The 16,989-nt window shown below is 43.9% G+C and overlaps 1 protein-coding gene across 1 annotated transcript in view; it reads right to left on the bottom strand.

Moving 5' to 3' along the window:
- The window catches only part of LOC147661127 (evC complex member EVC-like), a 354,890-nt gene that overhangs the window by 307,096 nt on the left and 30,805 nt on the right, over positions 1-16,989 (bottom strand). The window lies entirely within an intron of this gene.

A 16,989-nucleotide genomic window follows, 5' to 3' on the forward strand; every position in this document is an offset into this window, starting at 1 on the left:
GGGTGTTGCGCGCCTGCCTATTAGTACAGTGTTTGTACTAGTGGTGGGGGAGCCTAGTGTAAATAAAGATTGTGGAACATCAATGGTTATTTTTGACAAATAATGTATCACCGTGCAAAAGGTGTTATATTTCAACAAGAAAAGAAAATTTAAGCTTTAATGTGCCTGGGGACAAGGCCTGGGGACAAGGCACAGGGTAGGGCAGAATAGTAGTGAGCAGAGCTGGAGTGGCCAAGCTAGAGAAATAGATATCCCCCAATAGAGTGCGACTGAGAGGACAGCTTCATTTTTCTAGCAGACTCACTTACATTGCAGTCGGTGTCAGAAAAACAGTGCTTCAGCTACTGAATGCCCCTGGGCACCATACAAAACCTAAATTATGAAAATATTGATTGAGTTTCTGTTTTGAACTGTGTGTAAAACCAATGGGTATTTAGGAAGCATATTTCAAAAACCGAGCTGCAAAATGAACATTTGGCCATATTTGAAAAAGTAAAACAATATTGTGGACTAACCCCTTCTACCGATAGGTTCGGGTGATTGCCAGTGAGAGAGCGCAATTTGAATGAAAAGTATATCTGTATCATATTCACAAGCATATCGCATAAACGTAGAACTTGTAATATGAAGTTAGCACTTGTAGCGTAAAGTTAGCCGATGTAACCAATGTAATAGGAAATGTACTTGTATTTACACTAGAATACATTAGAATTAGAAGGCCCGTATACATATAGGATGGGCTAATATAGAAATGTGTAGAAATGCTTAAGAACAGTAGAACGTGCTGAATAAGAACGTATGTAATTATAAAGCGGAGAAAGAAGATGAAATGCAGAGTAAAGAAATGTGCAGACTATATATATAGCACTGTGTAAGAAATGAGAGTATAACGTTGTATTTTATGTAACATGGATTCAAGTATAATCAATGATTTGCTAATTCGATTATATATATATGTGTATTAAAAGTCATACTGTGTAGAAGAGTTTGTAGGAATGTTAGCATAGTGTGGTCATGTGTGATTTTAACCTAAGCTGACAAGGGTTCGCAGGAGTGTAGTTCACTGCATGTAATTTAGTGGGCTCACAGGAATAGGAATAGCTTTGATCTGTACTTGCGAGCCAAGAGTCAAAGGTCTTGTTAAATTTAGAGTGACAATGCTGGACGAAGTTTATGGCCTAAATGAGATAAGAGACGTTTGGAATTTTGGGTCTTGTTTAGAAGTGACTGTTCACAGGACCAAAGGAGGTTATAATCACAAATGTAATGAATAGAGTTCTGATGAGGTGATGGACTTTGCTCTGAAAGTGTCAACTGGAATGTCAATGAAGTCGCCAACAAGAAGACGAAGATGGCACCTGAGAAGCAAGGTCAACTTAACAGACGACGTGAAGAGACAAAGCTATGGAAAGAACTAGAATGAGATCATGTGAATGTGTATGTGGTGGGCGTCAAAGGGGCGTTCCACCTATACTGTGATTGTGTATTTAGGGACAGCACCCTGGGGAGAAGGGCAGCACAAGAGCTCAGAGCAGATGGCCTGAAGACATAGCGAAGAGCTCAGAGCGCAGAGACAAAGAGCAGAGCGCAAGAGAGCAGTAGGCCGAGGACCCTTAGAGAGCGGATGGGTAGGCAGAGAGGGTACTGCTTCTCGACATAGGTTTCCATCAGAGACTGAGAGAGTTTGAACTTCTTTTGGAAGTCAAATTGCTGACACCTTTTTTTAGGAAAAAGGACTTGCTAGTAGGGATGTCACCTAGCATAGAGTAGGGACAGATTTAACTTGTTTATTCTTTTTGCAGATGACGCAACAGAGCCACTTTGTGTCTATGCTTTTTAATTTGTTGATTCTGGAATTGATTTTGATTGTATTCTTTTGTAGACTTAGGTTCTTTAGGGAATGTATGTTCCTTTTAGTTCCTGTATACTTGTTGAATCTTATCTTGAGAGGACTGTATTTTCAATTATCTATGATTTTATATTAAACTTTTTAAACTTTACCAGTCGTAAGTGGTTCTTCAGAGTTGCGTCAGTCTATGGGGTTGATTTAACCTATGTGGGGTTTGCCTTTTACTCAATGACAGATAATAATCGATCCAAAATTGGAAAAATGAGATAGGTATCTAGGTGATCAGAAAAGGTATCAAAATCTCATTCCCCGCAGTTGGTAGCAGAGAAAGATGGTTTTCTTCTTGAGGAAGGCAACCTAGGTCAGGTCTAGATTACCCCAAGGTCCCTAGTCATCGACGACCAGAAGAAGAATCCCTGCCGAAGAAGGTGCTGACGGTGCGAGAGAAAAGCAGCAGAGTCGGTCGAGAGTGAGTATAAGGGTCATGCGTTGCCAGATTGCGGTGTTTTGTGTTGTACCTGTGTTGTAATGTCAAGCGGAGTTGAATGCCTGTAGTGCGATTGAGGGAAGGTTGTGAGCGCGCGCAACCGGATAAAATCTTATGTCCAGAGAAGGGCTTAAGTGGTTCGGGTGTATCGAACACCCAGAGTAATTGTCTACCATTGTAAAGGGGGTCATGAGGTACCATTGATCGCCCGCAGGACCGATGATAGGGGGAGTGTTTGAGTGAGTGTATGAGTAACGGACGCTGGTCGTACGTTTACTGTGTGTAAGTAACCTATCAGTTAAGGCGAGCGTCCGAAGTGAGAGGAAGACGTTTCGTCAGTTGAGGTGACAATTACAGTTAGACTGTGGACGTACAGTCAAGAAAAGTGATCGCTTGGACGGAAGTAGTCATTTTTCGGTGTATGAATGAGACGTATGCAAGACCGCGAGGCAACCTGAGAAAGGAGGGGAACTGCTGCAGAGGGGATGAGTGACGTCAGCGTAGAGCCGCGCTGGAATTGGCTGGTCAGCGTAGAACCGCGCTGGGATAGGCTGGTTAGCGAGAGCCGCACAGGGATTGGTGGTTTTGTCATCGGGAAGTAAATAAGGAAGAGTAATTAAGGAAAATCGTAGATTCTTGAAAATGAAGTGTTTTAAACGTTTAAGGGCGATCTTTAAGAGAGATAGAGGAAACTCGTATGCAGGGGAAGAAGCCCCACCAGAAGGCACACCAGCTTATTATATGGCTGTGAATGTAGGCTTACACTCAATACTATGGATCTCCGAGTGGAGTAAGCTAACAGAAGGAAATGAGGAACTGACGTTCCCGAGATACGGGACGTTTAGGGTAGAAGCATTGAACCAACTGAAAGCGGTAATGCTCGCAACGAGACCTCTACCGAGGCCAACACAGTTCGAAGCCCTTAATGCATGGTTTAGAGCGGCACATGATAAGAGCTTGAATAGACGCCAAGAAAGAGTGAGACGATCGGTAAAAGCAGTGCAGGATGCTAAATGGGACGATGAAGCTAAAAAGTGGAGGGTGCAAAAGATAGAAGCAGACTAACTGTACCCAATGCTAGAGGCTACGGGAGAAAAGAAACCTCTAGAAGAAGATGAGGATAGCGAGCCGGATGAGGATCTGATAGAGAGGCTATTGTTAGATAGAGCACCTCCGTACAACAGAGAAGCCGAAAGTCCCGAACTACAGCAAGGGGACGGGGCTAGGTGGGGGGAATATAAACCGCTCCCCACATCAGAGTGGGACCCCAAGAAAGGTGAGGAAGTACCTCAATCTAGTCCCATACAGAGAGTAGTAGGAAGATTCGTGGTCCAGAAGGTGCCAGAAACGGAGCATGCAAGGTCGTACCAATTGCCGGATGCTCTACAAGTACCTGTTACCATAGGTCCTATAGTGTCAATCTACAACCCGGAGGGAGCCCAGCAGGAGGAACAGGCACGATGGGACAGGGAAAGGGCAGAGATGGAAAGTAGGAATAATACGATCAATTCCCAAAGGCAGTTGCTAGGACCAAAGAGTCGGAGTACCCCATTGGATTCAGCAACGGGTTCCTGGATAGAACAGGGGGGTCAGAGAGGACAGATGGATTTGAGGGGACCGAAACCGAAATCCTTTAAGGAATTAAGGGAGTACTTGAAAGAATGGGATGCTGCCGTAGAGACTCAGAATAAAAGAATAGAAACAGAAGCAGAATGGAGAGATCAGGATAACAGGATCCTCTCTCACTGCGGAGCTGGCGAAAGCAGCCCTGAGTGGGAGGGAGGGAGTCAAGGAAGCAAAGGAGATACTTGCCATACCACCAGTGGCAATAGACAAATGTGTGAAGACAAGAGTACAGGGTGTGGGGGAGTGCCTTGCCTCATCCTTAGTGAGGGAGAACGAAAGACGCAGGAGTACCGAGATAGTTTCAGGTGCACTCACCATGCCCCGGGCGAAAATGTGCGACATTGGAGTCACGAGAATATAGGGAGTCGCGAAGGGTCTCGCCATACATCCGGTGATCACGGACGAGATCGCGGGAACATGGAGGACCGTGAAGGATCTTATGGTCTATTGAGCGACACCAGACAGCAAGGGAGTTGTAGTGATATAGAACAGAACGGAGGATCCTATCTCGCACCTAAAGAGTCCGAACCGAAAAGACAGGATGCAGTGATGGGGAATAGATCATTGTTCCACCATACCCCAAGGGAAGATGGGAAAGCTTGGGATCTAGAGAGGTGGGAACAAAGAGAAGCAAGAAGGACGCCTCATAACTCACCTGTGCCCAGACGTAGGACTCGTAGTGGGGGTGAAAGAGTTGTAAAGGAACCACCTAGGAGTGAGGTACTGAGAGCTGAGATAAAAGCGAAACGGCTCGACGTAATGAGTTTAAAATCAGACTTAGAAGAAATAATAGACGGCACATTGCCAATGGAAAGGATAGAGCTGTACGAACCGGATGAAATACTGTTTATGTCTAAAGACGTTACTCGGAAAGCGAGGTCAGTTCATGAAAAATTATCTGAGTTGGCAGATAGGTATATGATAGACCTTTCACGAACTAAAGCTTTACAGGGTAACCATAGGCTAAACTGCACGGATCAGGATCTAGATGAGCGTAGGACGATTGGGCTGAAAATACACATAAAGGAACTGATCCTGAGTATTAGATTGTGGAGGAATTTGGATAAATGGGAGGAAAGATGGTCCAAGAGGGGATCCGTCAGAAGGAGTACACTTACGAGGTCCCCGGATGGAGAGCTAATGCGAATGGAAGCTTTCCCTTTGCGAGAAATCGCGAACGGAAGCTACGTGCATGTGCCCTGGAGTAGGGGGGATTTAGCGGCATTTACCAATTCCTTTCCAAAGCTTAGGGAGAATCCCGTCGAGTGGTACAAACAGGTAGAGAGGTTCGTGAAGATCTCTAAGGTGCTGTGGGTCGACTTGAACACCCTGTTTGACATTGTAGTACCCGGAGATTTGTGGACGGCATGCAAACTTAGTATCGAATGGCCCACTTGTGAACCCGATAGGGATGCCCGGACGAATGGTCGGTCAGAGAGGGTCATGGAAAAGTACGAGAGGGTAATTGCATGGTTAAAAGAGAAGGTGCCGTTACAGGACATAGACTGGGTTAAGATAGATCGAACCACTCAGGAACCTAAAGAGACCGTTCACGAGTTCTATGAGAGATTGCTGAAAGCGTTCAAACAGTACAGTGGATTGGACGTGATGGATCCTAAAGATATAGGACAGTTCGTGTCGAAGTTTGTCCTAGGATTGCGGCCGGACATAAGCTTAATGATTCAACAGCATTTGATCTGTTGGCAGAACAAACCTTTAGATGAGATTCTGAGGTATGCGAGGTACTGTAGCGATGAAATAGATTCGAAAGCAAAGAAACTTAAGGAGAAGCTGATGCTGGTGCAGATGCAATCAGATGGAAAGGGTGGACAGCGGCAACAGGGAACAGGAACACTAGGAAAGAAACAGAATAATCAGAGCAGAGATGAGGAGGAAAGACCGAGACCGAGGATAGATATCGCGACACTGAAAAAGACAACGAGGTGCCATCAGTGTAACGAGGTAGGACATTGGAGACGCGAGTGTCCCTATAATGTCGAGACGGGGGAATTAGAACAGGAGGAGGATGAGGTTCAAACCAGCATGATAAAGGGAACAGCAGTCCCAAGGGGAAAGTTTATCAAAGGGGGGACTCAGACTCCTCGAGCTCAGTTCCCTCAACCGCCTCGCATTGCAAATGGAGGGAAAACCTATAGACAACTGCCACTGTTCGTAGGAGGAGAAGAATGCTACTACGTTGATCCTCTTATGGGACAACGAGTGAATAGGGAAGAAGATTGTACTCTAGGAGCAGCCCTGGAGGTAGACCAGAGAGGACCATACGTGGAAGCTGAAGTAGCTGGATGTCCTACGACCTTTTTGGTGGATACGGGGCCACTCGATCCACTTTGAGATCGGCGGTAGTCCCAGGTCTGCCAATGTCGGGAGAGACGATTCAGGTGGTAGGAGTCGCAAATAAGAGAATGACGAATCCTCTGACCGAACCAGTGTCAGTGAAGATAGGGAAGTATAGTGACGAACACCAGTTTGTGATTTGTGATTCTAGCCCTGTGTGTCTGCTAGGAAGAGATCTGTTGTGCAAACTAAACTGCACCATATATTGCACACCTGAAGGAGTAGAAGTGCAAACTAACGATGATGATGCCGATTTTAAGGTTGTAAACTCGCAGGGATGTGTGGAACTATACCCTACCCTAACGGTGGAGGAGCTTCCACAGGATTTGAAGGAGACTGTGTCAGCTGAGGTGTGGGATTTTACTGGAGAAGAAATAGGACTGATCAAAGGAGTAGAACCGGTAAAGATCATGGTAAAGCCCAATGCCGAGTATCCAAGAACACCACAATATAAGTTGACACCGGAGACGATTGCAGGAATGAAGCCTGTGATCGAATCCATGATTAAACAGGGAATACTGAAGGAGATCGTGGGAAGTCCATGTAACTCCCCGATTATGGGTTTGCAGAAGCCTAGTGGGAAATACAGAATAGTGCAGGACCTTCGAAAGATTAATAATATCGTTGTTTCATGTTGTCCAGTGGTACCGAATCCATCAGTGATATTGTTTCAGATACCGTTCCAAGCTGAATGGTTCACAGTGATAGACTTGTGCCAGGCTTTCTTTTCAATCCCGTTAGATGAGGAGAGCCAGTATCGGTTCGCTTTTAAGCTGGAAAATCGCGTTTTAACATGGTGTCGTATTCCCCAGGGGTATACAGAAAGCCCATCGATTTTTAACCAGCTGCTGAAGAAAAATCTTGAAAGTCTAGTACTGCCTATGAACTCGGTTCTGGTCCAGTACATAGACGACCTACTTGTGGCGTCAGAAACTGAGGAAGCTTGCAAAACAGACACCATCACCTTACTAAATCATTTGGCCGAGAACAGACACAAGGTGTCTCCAAGTAAATTGCAGTATTGTCTGACCGAAGTACAATACTTGGGCCAGAGGATTGAAAAGGGAAAACGGAAGGTGTCTCCAGACAGAATAGAGGCGATCATGAAAATGAATGCGCCTAAAACACAAAGAGAAGTCAGGATGTTTCTAGGCATGGTTGGTTATTGTCGACAGTGGATAGCCAACTTTTCACTGAAGGCAAAACCTTTACTAAAACTGACGCACAAGGGGGTGAGTGATCCGGTACCATGGGACAAAGATTGTTTGATGGCATTTTTGCAGCTGAGGGAGGACTTGTGTCGTGCCCCGGCTTTGGGAATGCCTGACTACGAGAAACCATTTTTGCTTTACTGCTGCGAAAGGGAAGGTTGCGCTTTAGCAGTTTTGGCCCAGATACACGGAAATGCGCGTAGGCCAGTTGCGTATTTTTCGGCTACATTAGATCCAGTAGCCGCAGCGTTGCCCGGATGTCTCAAATCCGTTGCTGCAACGGGTGTCAGCATTGAAAGATGTGAAAATGTGGTTATGGGACATCAGTTAGTGGTGTACGTACCGCATTCTGTGGAATTGTTAATGACCAAGACTCAGCATCTGACGAATAGCAGGCTCACACGCTACGAGCAAGTCACATTGGCTGCTGAGAATGTGACCCTGAAGAAATGCTCTGTTTTGAATCCTGCTACTTTGATGCCACTTCCAAATGATATTGATGATGAAATTTGTACAGATCATGACTGCCTTGATGTGACTGAACTATGCACCAAACCGAGACCAGATATCGTAGATGAGCCATTGACTGACCCCGATGAAATTTTCTTTGTTGATGGTTCATGCGTAAGAGACGATATTGGTCAGCTGAGAGCAGCATATGCAGTTTGTACAATTACCGGAGTAGTGGAAGCCGCCTGCATCATGGAAGGAGTACATTCCGCTCAGGTAGCTGAAATCATTGCTTTGACCCGTGCCTGTTTGGCAGGCAACAAAATTCGAGTCACCATATACACCGATAGCCAGTATGGTTTCGGGGTAGTTCACGACTATGGGCAGTTGTGGTCTCAAAGAGGTTACATGACCTCCTCGGGTTCTCCTATTAGGAATGGAGAATTCGTGAGATTATTGTTAGAAGCATTACAAGGACCAACAGCTATCGCGGTTGTCAAATGCGCCGCGCACACAAAGAATACAGATTTTGTGTCGCAGGGTAACCGATACGCAGATGAAGTCGCACGTTATTGTGCGGAACAAGGGTATTCTCACACCAATGTAGAAGTGGGGGGAATACAAGAAAGAACTGATTTGACTATGTTGTTAGATACTGTAGATACGTGGGATGAATTGAAGTGTGTTCAGGAAAATGCACCAGATGTGGAGAAAAAAGCATGGGAAACAGCAGGTTGTACCAAAAGTGAGATGAATTTTTGGATTTCTGCAGATGGGAGAGCAGTTTTACCAAACGAACTTGTTAGTCCAATGGCAAGGAGATTGCATGGACCAGCACACATAGGTAGAGATGCTATGGTGAGAGTATTCAGACAAACGTGGTATAATCCGAAGTTTAGAGTAGCGGCAGAAGCAGTATGTCAGCGTTGTGCGATCTGTCAGCAACTAAACGTAGGGAAAAGAACACCAGTCACATTGAGTCACATAGGGAGATCTGGGGGGCCTTTCAATAGAATGCAGCTGGATTTTATTGAAATGCCTAAGTGCAATCGACTCAGATACGTCTTAGTGATTGTCTGTATATTTTCCAGATGGGTTGAAGCTTATCCTACACGTAGGTGCGATACACTTACAGTAGCAAAATTGTTGCTTAGAGTTGATACCGAGGTTTGGGGTGCCAGCCTCTTTGGAATCAGACAGAGGAACTCATTTCAACAGCGAAATAGTGAAGATGCTATGTTCAGCCTTGAGCATAGACCAGAAGCTCCATTGTAGTTATCGACCAGAAGCTTCGGGGATTGTAGAACAAATCAACAGCACAATAAAGTCCAGACTCGCCAAAGTTTGTTCATCGACATCCCTGAGTTGGCCTGATGCACTTCCATTGGTTCTTATGAGCATACGTAGCACACCAGATAGAAGGACAGGTCTCTCTCCACATGAGGTGCTAATGGGGAGAGCTATGAGACTGCCATCGGTTCCGACTGCAGCATTATTGAACATCACAGACGATTTGATCTTGGACTACTGCAAGGGACTATCTGATGCCATTCATTCTGTGTCCCTCCAGGTCCAGGCTGCAGAGGTTCCATCAGCACAAGACCTGTGCCATGACCTGTGTCCAGGGGACTGGGTCCTGGTGAAGAAGCATGTCAGGAAAAACTGTCTAGACGTGCGCTGGCGAGGACCATTCCAAGTCATACTAGTTACGAACACTGCAGTAAAGTGTGGAGGCTTGCCCAATTGGATACACGCCTCACACACCCGAAGAGTTCCAACACCTCTGGAAGAAACAGCTCCTCTCTCGGATGAAAATCCAGCAGAAAGCGGAGAAGCCACAGAGAGGGAAAGTCAAGCTGTAGAGGTGATTGAAGAGGCTGAGCCTGTGTTGGAACAGGCTGATGATGGTCAAGACACCAGTGAGATCGAAGCTGTCTCAGAAGAGGAAGGTAGTTGGGAGTTCGAGTCAGACATCGAACAAGCTATAAGTGATCAAGAGACGAGTCCAGGAACAAGGAGCAGGAGGACAAGGAATGGAGAAGCTAGTTGGCCGGAAAGAAGGAGAAGGTCAACCTTGAGAGCAAATCCAGAGAGCACCCTTGTCCCGATCGCTGAAGATTCAGATCAAGACGAAGAAGCTACGGACTCAGGCTCTGAGAGTCCGAGAAGATCCAGGAGGGTACGTGTGCCCTGCAGAAGGTACGCCACCCCAGAGTGGACTTATCTAGCAGATGTCTTGGGGACAGAGATCTGGGAGAGTGAGAGAAGTGCAAGTGATCAATCTCGATCCGATTGTGGCGGTGGAGATATGGATGTTGACGCCTGGAATCGAGACTGAGGGGTTACTGACTTTCACACTTCCCATTCCCCTTTTCCTAAGTCGGATCAAAGACCTAGTGCTAAATCGATTAGAGTTTCCGACTTTTGGTCATCAAATACCAGCACAAGAAGAAAAAGTCATTCGTTTGGAACTATTGGAATATGTTATTAAAGCTGCAGGTACGAGAATCATTGTAGATGTATAAAGACTTTTGTGATTAAGCCATAAAGAAGAAGATAACCTAGCGCCGAGTGGAAAGAAGAATAAAATTAGGGATTACATTTAGAGGACAGAGAAGGGTTAGGGTTGTCTGTTGCTGAAGATAAAAAGACATTGTTGTGAAAAAGAGACTTTTGTTGATTAAGAGCACTTCACAGACTGAGAAAAACAATTAAAGCAGATAAAGACTTGAAAAAGAAAACTTTTCCACGAGAAAGAAAGAGCTACATTGTTTGATAACATGGAGAATGGCAACCCAAACCGAAAAGCCAAATGCATAATAGGTACACTAATAGCAGTAGTAATTTTTCTCATTATTACAGTAGTTACCATATCATACATAGTAGGACATACAAGCGTAAAGGAGACAACAGATGTAAAGCCTGTAACGACTTTGAAACCTGCTCTTGTTGGGAAGAAGGAGGAGAGCAATGTAAACCGTGAAAAGGCGTTACTGGCAGATGAAGCTCGTAGGTTACACGTAGACGAGTCACAGGGAAATTTTAGGTCAAACGCATATGCCAAACTATTGTATGAGTATATCGATGCCATGGAAGCCAAAGATTGTTATGTTTGTATGCAATTGCCGGCTTCCGTCGATGAAGGTATCAGATATCATCATCTCCCACTGACATATGGGATAACATGTAGTTTACTGCTCAGTATATTTTATGGTAGAGAAGGGTTTGAGTACTACTTTTCAAATTATGATTCGGTACTGCCTGAAGTCCCGAATTATAAACAAATGAATAAGTGGGACTACTACAAAAAGGAAGATAGATTGGCAAAATTCTTTCTTCCTTGGGATACATTAGATACTTCATATGCACGCAGAAATAATCTGACCTGCAAAGTGTCAGAGATAGAGAAGAAATTCATTGGACAAGTAGATGACAGATACAGGAGGCAGAAGATTCTAAAAATGTCAGGACAGTGGAAAACTGATTGGACCGAAGAAGAAAAAGCACATAAAAAGAAAGGTAGTAATGGTCCAATAGCTTTGGATAGAACGCAGAAAGGAAAGTTATGTTTAACTCGAAGCAAGACATATTATGAGAGTGTATTTGTAGGTGAAGTAAATTGCGAACATGCTTTTAGGTTAGAGTACTATACGAAAGATTTTATGAAAGAGATGCAAGCGATTCCTAATGTATATTTTGTATGTGGAAGAAATGCCTATGTAAAACTGCCTGACAATTGGTATGGTTCGTGTTATTTGGCAATTGTCTTCCCCAAAATATATCATGCGAAGGATTTAGAGATCATAGAAGGAAAGGCTTCGACAAGAGCGAAAAGGGAAATAGGAGATGCTGAAGTAGTTGGAGACATATTTGGAGCAATATTTCCTATTTTAGGTTTGGTACTTAATGATGCTAAGATCAGGAGACTAGCTACAGTTGTGGATAGATTGTCTGCTAGTACTGCAAGGTCATTGATGCTAGTAGAAGGAGAGATGCAGTCGATTAGAGCAATGGTTCTTCAGAACCGTCTTGCTTTAGATGTTCTGCTAGCGAAAGAGGGCGGAGTCTGCAAGGCTCTGAAGGTCCAGGAATGTTGTACTTTCATTCCAGACAATTCAAAACCACTTGAGAAAGTCATACAGAACATTACAGAGATACATCAAGAAATCGAAGATTTAACAAAAGTAAATGTTTGGGAAAAAGTAGGTCATGGAATGGGTAAAGTTGGAGATTGGTTTGCCAATCTAGATAAAAGCGTTGTGTGGTATATATTGAAACCTGTCTTAATAATATTGATTTGCATAATTACATTGTTGGGGTTAGTGAAACTGTACAAATGGTATAGGACGAACCGGTTACAAAAGTCCATGAGAGAGCAAGAAAGGAGATTAGCTGCTTTACAAGATCAACAGTATAAAAGTTTAAGAGCTCTCGAGACGATAAAAAGAGGGAATCTTGTAACTAGTTCTGTGTAAAGTGTCATTCAAATTGCAATTAGTGATGACCCCTAGAGGTCATCAAAGGGGGGAACTGAGAGAGCGCAATTTGAATGAAAAGTATATCTGTACCATATTCACAAGCATATCGCATAAACGTAGAACTTGTAATATGAAGTTAGCACTTGTAGCGTAAAGTTAGCCGATGTAACCAATGTAATAGGAAATGTACTTGTATTTACACTAGAATACATTAGAATTAGAAGGCCCGTATACATATAGGATGGGCTAATATAGAAATGTGTAGAAATGCTTAAGAACAGTAGAACGTGCTGAATAAGAACGTATGTAATTATAAAGCGGAGAAAGAAGATGAAATGCAGAGTAAAGAAATGTGCAGACTATATATATAGCACTCTGTAAGAAATGAGAGTATAACGTTGTATTTTATGTAACATGGATTCAAGTATAATCAATGATTTGCTAATTCGATTATATATATATGTGTATTAAAAGTCATACTGTGTAGAAGAGTTTGTAGGAATGTTAGCATAGTGTGGTCATGTGTGATTTTAACCTAAGCTGACCAAGGGTTCGCAGGAGTGTAGTTCACTGCATGTAATTTAGTGGGCTCACAGGAATAGGAATAGCTTTGATCTGTACTTGCGAGCCAAGAGTCAAAGGTCTTGTTAAATTTAGAGTGACAATGCTGGACGAAGTTTATGGCCTAAATGAGATAAGAGACGTTTGGAATTTTGGGTCTTGTTTAGAAGTGACTGTTCACAGGACCAAAGGAGGTTATAATCACAAATGTAATGAATAGAGTTCTGATGAGGTGATGGACTTTGCTCTGAAAGTGTCAACTGGAATGTCAATGAAGTCGCCAACAAGAAGACGAAGATGGCGCCTGAGAAGCAAGGTCAACTTAACAGACGACGTGAAGAGACGAAGCTATGGAAAGAACTAGAATGAGATCATGTGAATGTGTATGTGGTGCGCGTCAAAGGGGCGTTCCACCTATACTGTGATTGTGTATTTAGGGACAGCACCCTGGGGAGAAGGGCAGCACAAGAGCTCAGAGCAGATGGCCTGAAGACATAGCGAAGAGCTCAGAGCGCAGAGACAAAGAGCAGAGCGCAAGAGAGCAGTAGGCCGAGGACCCTTAGAGAGCGGATGGGTAGGCAGAGAGGGTACTGCTTCTCGACATAGGTTTCCATCAGAGACTGAGAGAGTTTGAACTTCTTTTGGAAGTCAAATTGCTGACACCTTTTTTTAGGAAAAAGGACTTGCTAGTAGGGATGTCACCTAGCATAGAGTAGGGACAGATTTAACTTGTTTATTCTTTTTGCAGATGACGCAACAGAGCCACTTTGTGTCTATGCTTTTTAATTTGTTGATTCTGGAATTGATTTTGATTGTATTCTTTTGTAGACTTAGGTTCTTTAGGGAATTTATGTTCCTTTTAGTTCCTGTATACATGTTGAATCTTATCTTGAGAGGACTGTATTTGCAATTATCTATGATTTTATATTAAACTTTTTAAACTTTACCAGTCGTAAGTGGTTCTTCAGAGTTGCGTCAGTCTATGGGGTTGATTTAACCTATGTGGGGTTTGCCTTTTACTCAATGACAGATAATAATCGATCCAAAATTGGAAAAATTAGATAGGTATCTAGGTGATCAGAAAAGGTATCAAAATCTCATTCCCGCACCAGGCTTGCCTACTGCACCCGCCGGTTGCGATATGGAGCTGGTATTAAAACATCTAATGGCTCTTTTTCTTTTTCCTCCTTGTTCATACCTGGCATCTGGAGAGCTAAGGCCCGAAAATGCTGGCAAAGTGGGTATGTAAAGCAAACACTGAGAAAAAGAAACAATTAAGAAGGGAAGCCTGGTGTGCATATGAGAATAGTAGGGCAATTTCCAGAACCATCACGTACCAGTACGAGTGCAAGTACACAATTAACTTCATGAAAAAAAGAAAATATCACGGAGGGAAGACTGAAAGATGTGGATTTGTCTCAGAACTGGCGCTGGGTCCGTTTCAAAGTGCTTGCACAATAGAAATGTGACCTAAGAGTGTAATAAATGTTTCATAGTAAGAAAAATATGCAGTTTGAAATGTTGCATATTGAGTTTCTAAAACTGTGATTGTCTTGGTTCTTACAACCTGAAAGAGTGTAGGGAATTAGATTCTTTGCCCTGTGTTTTCATCAGTAAGGAAGAAGAGCGTCGAGGAGGAAAATGTTTTTATTTAATTTCAACCGAGCTCCTAAAGTTAGTTTAGATGAAATGGGAACAACCACATGTCTTAAAATATGTAGAAACCATTGATTGGCAACCCCCTCCCTCGAAACGAAAGTCATCGCGATCACGATCGCTTGGAATGTGCGCGTACTAGTAAGCTGGTCGCTGCTTTGGGAGCACTTCCCAAAGCAGCTTTTAAATGGCTCTCCGAGCAGCGCATGCACACTGACTCAGCGAGACCTTAAAAAAGACGGACTTATGGCATAGTCATCCTCACTCACCTACCCATAAGGATGAACCTAGCCTAAACATAAGCATTAGCGCATATGGCTGTTGATTGATCAGCAATGGAGGCATAGCTCAAGTCACAAATCACTGTTGCTAAAACTAGATACTCAGTAACTAAAGAATGACCTGGTATTAATAGTATTTCACCATTAGTAACTTGCAGGCCTATTTCCGAATGCAATTGACTGTTGCCAGGATCGATATAGGACTAAAAAACAACCTAATTTTAATTATCTTCTAATATAAATTGAAGAATAGCAGCTGAGCCATCTCTGCCATGTGTCTTTATCTTAGCTGTTTTTACAGATTTTTTGAAACACTGCTCATGGGAGGGGGTCTGATGGCCCCATCCATAAAGTTTACTGGGGAGCCCCCTCAACTTTCTGAGTTTGAATAGGTTCCCATCAGGGTAGCTCCGACAGTAATTACCTGCAGCACCTATGCGTAGACACAAGCCCCTACTATCACTATGGATGGATTGGCTGGCACTCTCAAATTGTAAGAATGCATTTATGGAGACTGGTCATACGGCTTCAAATAATGACAATGCTCACCAATGTGAATGTAATATGGATCTGCCCACCAGCCCATGGAACTGTGCTGGTCCTGTACCTGAGATTGTCCCTTTGTTGCTGAGCTGTACCTAGAGTGCAGAGCCAGCATGCTGTCATCTTCGTTCTGGTAGGCTTCCCCGCTGCTTTGATTACTTTTATCATTTTTTGTTTGCTCTATAGACCTTGCCAAACACAGCAGTCTAGCAGCCGGTTAGCTAGCTAGATTGAGAAATATTAGTGGCCCACTCTCAGCCTTGTACACTCTTGCTTTGTTCCCTTGAGTGCTATTGGAAACAATGGAAGTCACCATGCCTCCACCACAATCTGACCCTCATTCTCTCCAAAAACAGTTGTGTTTATCCTCAGCAGTTAAACTGGTGATCATGAGGGTGCAGGTAGATCTTTGCAATGGGTGCAGTCGTCCAGTGAGCTGCATAGGTCATATCATTTATAAAGTCACGGCATTTGTGATGATTGATTTTGCCAATCATATACAGACCAACTCGTATAACTAACAAGGCTCTTGAGTGTCATTAAATGAAAGGAGTGGGTGAACACTTCACAATGACAAGAGCACAGAGCCAATAACTTTATAAAGAAATGAAAAACACACATCTTCAATCCCCTTTGAAGGCAATTGCTTAGCCAAGCAGCACCTATATGAGATTCACTCCATTATGCCATGCTACGTTAGTGTAATCACTCGGACCTTGCCAACTCTCCACTTACTTGAGTACACCAAACCCTACAGCTCTTGGGTCAACATGCACAATCCTCACCGGTGGCACCTCTGCTCTTACAAAGAGCAACTCACTCACTGCAAAAGGTATGAGTGGCACATAGAGTGACTTGTGGGAGTACTGGGGGGGATGCAGAGGGTCTGCAGAATAGAAGGCAGAAAACAGAAAATGGCTGTAGAGGGACAGAGAAGCATGCATGGGGCCATTAAAGCTACTCCCTGCTGCATATGGCTCACTATAATCTGGGATGTGGTGTAACGGCATCCTCCCAGCTGTGAATCTCCTTTTGTCCCTGGTAACAGGTTGTTGATCACAGTAGATGCACTCAGGGGGTTTCTTCCTCTATACCTATTGCCCTGGAGTAGCTACTGTGACCTCTACATTTATGAGCTGAGTTTATGCGGAAAGATGCCCAATGCCCCATGGCAATGGCACACGGGTAGGTGAGCACCATGGATGCTCTGTTCTATGGTAGTATCTCAGTGTCTCTAGAGAGGGAACATCTGGCAGCCATGTCACATTAGCGCTTAGCATATCGGTGGAGGATGGTGACCAAGTTGGAATGTTCTCAGGTGGAAGGAAGGCTATTGACCATGTAGGGCAAGCTCTTAGGTGCCTTGTGTAAGGGGGCAGGTGCCATGTCAAAGAAGCTCTGTCATAAGCTGTCGCCAAACAGATTCTTTTTACTTTTTTTTGTTCACCAACCTGTACATGACAGATGAGGGACTCTCTTTTCTCCCCCCTGG

The sequence above is a fragment of the Lissotriton vulgaris genome, unplaced genomic scaffold, assembly GCF_964263255.1.
Source record: "Lissotriton vulgaris unplaced genomic scaffold, aLisVul1.2 SCAFFOLD_1323, whole genome shotgun sequence".
Lineage (NCBI taxonomy): Eukaryota > Metazoa > Chordata > Amphibia > Caudata > Salamandridae > Lissotriton > Lissotriton vulgaris.